This window comes from Cebus imitator, unplaced genomic scaffold, assembly GCF_001604975.1.
Source record: "Cebus imitator isolate Cc_AM_T3 unplaced genomic scaffold, Cebus_imitator-1.0 Scaffold440, whole genome shotgun sequence".
NCBI lineage: Eukaryota > Metazoa > Chordata > Mammalia > Primates > Cebidae > Cebus > Cebus imitator.
This window is the reverse complement of record NW_016107755.1, coordinates 455,427-462,437: the sequence shown is the minus strand read 5'-3', so window position 1 is coordinate 462,437 and position 7,011 is coordinate 455,427. Positions and strand designations below refer to the sequence as shown.

General features: G+C 47.0%; 1 long non-coding RNA gene across 1 annotated transcript; it reads left to right on the top strand.

Annotated features, from left to right (window-relative positions):
• The first annotated feature begins 2,466 nt into the window (after window positions 1–2,466).
• Window positions 2,467–6,378, top strand: LOC108290617. The gene is made up of 2 exons (XR_001819632.2): window positions 2,467–2,622; window positions 6,053–6,378. It is a non-coding gene; the product is annotated as an uncharacterized LOC108290617 (long non-coding RNA).
• The last annotated feature ends 633 nt before the right edge of the window (window positions 6,379–7,011 follow it).

The window sequence follows — 7,011 nt, the reverse complement described above, 5'->3', positions numbered from 1 at the left end:
TTTGAGAGACGAGCTCTCACTCTCTCACCCAGGCTAGAGTGCAGTGGTGTGACCATAGCTCACTGCAGCCTCAAATCCTGGACTCAAGTGATCCTCTCACCTCAGCCTCCTGAGTAGCTGAGACTACAGATGCACATCACCATGCCTGGCTCCTTTTCATTTCTTAACTGTTTTAAAAGAAATTACATAAAACAACAATTATAAAATTACAGCATTGGACTTGTAACATCTAAAGATGATGTGTGTGTATATATGCACTCACACACATATGACAATAATGGTACAAAGGACAGGGAAAAGATGGAGTTAAACTGAAACAAAGGAACCACATCAGATAGTAAGTCCAATCCACAAGAACAAATCAAGAGTATCAGAAATACTAAATAAGTTTAATACGAAAAAATTTATTAAGCATATATATTTTTTTCTTTTTTTTAAAGATGGGGTTTCACCATGTTGGTCAGGCTGGTCTTGAACTCCCAATCTCAGGTGATCCGCCAACCTTGGCCTCCAAAGTGCTTGGATTACAGGTGTGAGCCACCACGCCCGGCCTATTAAGCATATTTTACTCATTTCTTCTCTTAATTTTTTAGAAGACATAGAATTTGACCGGGCACAGTGGCTGACACCTGTATTCCCAGCACTTTAGGAGGCTGAGGTGGGTGGATCACTTGAGTTCAGGAGTTCTAGACCAGCCTGGGCAACAGGGCAAAACTCCATCTCTACTAAAAATACAAAATTAGCTGGGCATGGTGGTGCGTACCTGTAATCCCAGCTACTCAGGAGGCTGAGGTTGGAGGATCTCCTAAGCCTAGAAGCCAGAGGTTGTGGTGAGCCAAGATCATGCCACTGCACTCCAGCCTGGAGCACATTCCTACACCCACTCAGGTTCAGTCTGAACTGAACTGGAGACACCTGTGAAAGGAAAATAAATCTTGGGGCCCCAAAATCACTAAGCTCAAAATCACTAAGAGAAAAGTCAAGCTGGGAGCTGCTTAGGCAAACCTACCTCTCATTCTATTCAGGCATCCCTCTGCTCACTGAGATAAATACATATCTGACTGCTTCCTTTGGAGAGGCTAATCAGAAACTCAAAAGAATGCAACCATTTGTCTCTTATCTAACTATGAACTGGAAGCCTCTCCCCAATTTGTTGTTCTGCCTTTGCTTTGAGTTGTCCCACCTTCCCAGACCGAACCAGTGTTCATCTTACATATGTTGATTTATGTCTCCTGTCTCCCTAAAATGTATAAAACCAAGCTGTGCTCTGACCACTGAGGCTGTGTCACCGGCCCATGTCCTCAGCCTTGGCAACATAAACTTTCTAAATTAGCTGAGAGCTGTCTCAGATATTCAGGGTTCACACTCCCCTGGGCTCCCTGACTTTCTTCAGGGCACTGGCCCCTTTCTTGTCTGTCTTTGGACACCCTCCAGGGAAGTCTTTGAAATTTTTGAGGCAGGAAGGACCATTTCCCAGCCCCTAATCTTGCATAAAGTGGCTCCCTTATAAATGGAAATAGAGCTCCTCCTCAAAGGCAGGCTGGGAATTTTGCCTGCATGACCCCAGCGGGTCTTCAGAGGTTGTTTCACTTGCCTTTCCTTCTGCGTTTTTCTTCACTTGCTTCCCCACAGAGCAGGACGAAAGGAGCCAGCAAGGATGGCTCCGGTGTTGGGGTCTGCCTTCAGCCACCCAGGTGGAATTGCAAAGAGAAGGACAGGGATGGAAAGAGGAAAGTTTGATTTGGTTTGCCTTTTTTTTTTTTTTTTTTGAGATCGAGTCTCACTCTGTCACCAGGCTAAAGTGCAGTGGGGCAATCTCAGCTCATAGCAACCTCCACTTCCCGGATTCAAGCAATTCTCCTGCCTCAGCCTCCCGAGTAGCTGGGACCGCAGGCGCGAGCCACCACCTCCAGCTAATTCTTGTATGCTAATTTTTGTATTTTTAGTAGAGACCGTGTTTCACCATGTTGGCCAGGATGGTGTCATCTCTAGACCTTGTGATCCGCCCACCTCGGCCTCCCAAAGTGCTGGGATTACAGGCATGCGCCACTGCGCCCCGCCTTGTTTGCCTTTCTTTTGGCACCACTTCCTCATCCCAACCTCATCATCCTCCCCCATCCCTACCAACCCACTGCGGGCGTCTGAGCCCTGTCCCCTTGATCCCTAAAATCTGGGAGAGGCTCTTTCCCCTAGGGGCCCTGCCTTCGCAGACTTGCCCGAGGTGGGGGCGGGGTGGAATTCTCAGTGGCTCAGTGGCCCGCGCCGCACTTGCTCACTGGAGAGCCCCTATTTTAAGGATGCTAGTGTAGTTGGAGAAGGAACCCCACTTTTAGGAAACCTTTTCCGTGCAAAAGGCTGTCTGAGATCAGGAGCAAAAGCTTCTCCCGCTCAGGTTACCCTACAGTATGGGCTGTGTACCCCGGACTCCGCCCCCGATTGCAAAACAGCTGAGGGGCGGGTCCTTATTTCCCCTCCTACTCACTTGTTCTCGGGGTAAACAGAAACACTGAGTTCCTCTTAGCCGAGAACTGTGGCCGCCCATCCGGTGAAAACAGAGTATGTGGGAGCGGCGGGGAGCGCATGAGGATCAGGGCGACCGCTAAAGCGTAGGAGAATAACCAGGTCACAAGCATACGTGAATGCTCAAATTCCATAATCATCAAATGTATTCAGATTTAAATTTTACTTTCCACCCTCCTCCCTCCCCAGACGGAGCCTCGGTCTGTCGCCCAGGCTGGAGTGCAGTGGCGCGATTTCGGCTCACTGCAACCTCGGCCTCCCGGGTTCAAGCGATTCTCCTGCCTCAGCTGAGATCACAGGCTATTGCCACCACGCCTGGCTAATTTTTGTATTTTTAGTAGAGACGGGGTTTCACCGTATTGACCAGGCTGGTCTCGAACTCCTGACCTCGTAATCCGCCCTCCTCGACCTACCAAAGAGCTAAGATTAGAGGCGTGACCACCGCACCCGACCTAAATTTTACTTTTGTAGAAAAAATGTAAATAATCCGTTGAGAACATTTAATAAGAAATGGATCTTTATCGGGTCTGCGTCTCTGTCCCTGTTTCCTGAATAGAGGACCACCCCTCTATTTTGTATCACAGGAGGCACCTTCTTCCTGCTGGCTGTGACGGCTGCGCACAAACTGGCTGGTGAATTTCCTGCACAGACCTTCTCTTGCTTCGCCCACAGCACACTTATTGCTGCACCCACATGTATGTGGCCTAACCGGCTTCAGTTTCCTGGTTCTGAGTTTCAGTCTTAACTCAAGCATAAATTTCTCTTTTTTTGAGACAGAGTCTCACTCTGTCACCCAGGCTGGAGTCCAGTGGTGCAGTCTCGGCTTGCTGCAGCCTCCACCTGCTGCAGCCTCCACCTCCTGGGTTCAAGTGAGTCTCCTGCCTTAGCCTCCCGAGGGTGGAACTTCTCTTTTTATTTATTTATTTATTTATTTGAGACGCAGTCTTGCTCCTGCCACCCAAGCTGAAATGCAATGGCGCTATCTCAGCTCACTGCAACCTCCGCGTCACAGGTTTAAGCAATTCCCGAGTTCTGGGAGGCCTTAGCCTCCCGAGTTCCTGGGTCTATAGGCACGCACCGCCACGTCCAACTAATTTTTTGTATTTTTCGTAGGGATAGGGTTTCATCATGTTGGTCAGGCTGGTCTCAAACTCCTGACCTCAAGCGATCCACCCAAAGTGCTGGGATTACAGGGGTGAGCCACTGCACCCTTTAATTGGAGGTTTTCTTTTTTCTTTTCTTTTTTGAGACAGTCTCGCTCTGTCACCAGGTGCTAGGCTGGAGTGCAGTGGTGGGATCTCAGTTCACTGCAACCTCCACCTACTGGGTTCAAGCAGTTCTCCTGTCTCAGCCTCTCCAGTAGCTGGGACTACAGGCACACGCCACCATGTCCAGCTAATTTTTGTATTTGTAGGGTGTCACCATGTTGGCCAGGATGGTCTTGATCTCTTGACCTCGTGATCCACCCGCCTCAGCCTCCCAAAGTGCTGGGATCACAGGCATGAGCCACCACACCCAGCCTTCTTTTCTTTATTTTTTACTATATTTTTTGAGACAATGTCTGCTCTGTTGCTTAGGCTGGAGTGCAGTGGAGTAATCTCAGCTCACTACAACCTGCCAGCCTCAAGCAACCCTCCCATCTAAGCCTGCCAAGTAGCTGGAACTACATGCGCGCACCACCACACCGCACTAATTTTTGTATTTGTTGCAGAGGCGGGGTATCACCATGTTGCCCAGCCTCATCTCCGTCTCCTGGACTCAAGCGATCCTCTCCCACTAGGCCTCCCAAAGTGCTGGGATTTCACGCATAAGCTACCACGCCTGCCTAATTAGAAGTTTTAGAGTACGATGGAGATCACTTGGATAGAGGTTACTGTGGCCTTAATTAAATGAGACAATAGGTTTCATAAAACTTGGAAATTGTAAAGGATGGGGGAAACACTCAAATTCAGAACATCAAAACAACCTTATTTTGTGTATGTTACCTGTCTTTTCCCCTACATATGTAATATTTGTTTGACATGATTACTATTTCCGTTTTCATAATATGTTTAATACTTTTCCTCCACTTAACAAACATGGCTGCAGTTTGCCAAGTTGCAACCTCCGCCTCCTGGATTCAAGCGAGTCTCCCGCCTCAGCCTCCCAGTTACAGTGCCTGTAACTGGGATTACAGGCACCAGCCACGACGAACAGCTAATTTTTGTATTTTTAGTAGAGAAAGGGTTACTCCATGTTGCCCAGGCTGGTCTCGAACTCCTGACCTCAGGCGATCCACCCACCTTGGCCTCCCAAAGGGCTGGGATTATAGGCGCAAGCCCTGCCCAGATCAACCTTTTAAGTGTTCCTTGCTTTTTCATGTATAGATTTGACATTATAGGCTTTGGGGTAAGGAAGAAACCACCACGACTGTGAGGGTCAGAGACTTGCCCAGTCATAAGCCCAACAAGAGAATGGGTCTATCTGGGCTAGCCTTGGGCTGTTGGATGAGCAGGGCTGGCCTTTTCATTTCTCTGGAGGGATTTTTCATTTTCTCCGGAAACGAGCTCCAAATGCGCTCTTCCAGAAGGCGTTTTGGAACGCTTAATTGACTGCATGCGGCCTCGGGTTGCCTCCTGGTTTCCTCGCCGCTTCCTGTTCAGCTGCCAGTTTCTGTTCTCAAAGGACCCTCTCATACAGCATGTGCAGAAAGCAGAAGTGAGTCAGGTTGTCCCGCGCTGTGTGTCCGGACTCCTGCGTGCTCCGGCAATGGGGCCAGGGGGCTGGGAAAAGCTACAGGAGAAACCCCGCGGGAGAGAAAGACTTCAACCTGGGAACCTCGGGTAGTGTCCAGTGACTTTCCAAAATCTTGGTCAGGATGATCACAGGCCTCTGCTCGCCATGGTGATCTCTGGCAAAGAAAAGTGTGTGGGTCATCCAAGATGCTCATGGACCTCCTCTGAATTTTGCACCCCTGTGTGTTGAAAACAGGTATTTCTGGTCTTTAAAGACACTTAGAAAAGACAGACTTGTTGAATACTTAGAAAGGCCAAGCCACAGCCAAAAGCTTGGTATCTGGGATCCATTATCTCCAAGGTTTAAAAGCATCTTCCCTACTTTTTAAACTGTTATGTTTGCTTTGTAGCAATACATTACATACATTATAAAGTGTTTTCAAATAGTAATTTTAAAAGGTATGATAAAGATAAATGATTTAAATTTAAATGACAGTTTCAATTCAAAATACAAAAACTATTTTGTCTTTATAACATTATTAATTATAATACTTTCAAGTGAGAGCAATATGACTAGTTATGACTAATTATTTTTTTAAATGATGCTTTAACAATTCATAATGCAGGCATTTGGTGGTCTGGTTCTAAGGTGAGCTCATGTTGATGCTTGGTCTTAAAGATGGTTAGAGGTGACAGAAATAATTTGCACACACATCATACATTCATACATAACTGAATCATTGAGGTACTCATTAACATGTGATACATCCAGGAAAATCCCATCTCTAAATTGTGTATAACTTTTTGTTTTCCTTCAGCTACTATACTTCTGTTCTCCCTTATGCAAACATGGTCCCAAGACTGCTGGTCTGCCAGCATGGTTGAGCAGCAGCTGTTGCAAACTCCAGAGTCTAAAGTGCACTGTAAAAAACAGATGGCCAGATCCGCCTTCCTTGCCGGCGAAATGTTCACTGACCAGGGAGAAACAACCACATGGAAAATTAAATAAACCCATGACATTCATATCTAGCAGCTCGGATGTTTTGTAGAGTTTCCCCTGAGAAGTGGGGACTATGTGCATGAGTCACGTTTTTCTTTTTAGAGTCTTATCTATTTGTGAATAAATGTTTCCAATTAAAACATTGCTACTAGGCCTCAGTTTTCTCACCTCTGCCATGGAGTTAAAATGTCTACTTCACACTGTCCATAAAAGAATTAAGATAAGCCAGGACCAGTGGCTCACGTCTGTAATCCCAGCACTTTGGGAGGCCAAGGTGGGCGGATCACGAGGTCAGGAGGTTGAGACCAGCCTGATTAACACAGTGAAACCCTGTCTCTACTAAAAACACAAAAAATTAGCTGGGCTTGGTGGTGCATGCCTGTAATCCCCGCTACTCAGGAGGCTGAGGCAGGAGAATTGCTTGAACTCGGGAGGCGGAGGTTGCAGTGAGCTGAGGTCGTGCCATTGTACTCCAGCCTGGGCAACAAGAGCAAAACTCCATCTCAAAAAAAAAAAAAAAAAAAAGTAGTGTGTGAACATTTCTATGTTGGTACATTTTTTATGTGCCTAAATGGACAAAGTCACCCAGGACCTGGCTGCTGGACTCATCCTTAGGAAGGATAGAGAAAAATAAAGTTTATCTTTAGCATCTTGCTCTTGGTCTTGTTTTTTTCCTCATCACAGACATGTCCTGGAATCCAGTGTCTCTGAACATCTAGCAGCCTCTCACCAAGCATAAACCCTGTTGAGGTCCAGGGTACGATGGTGGGAGTGGGT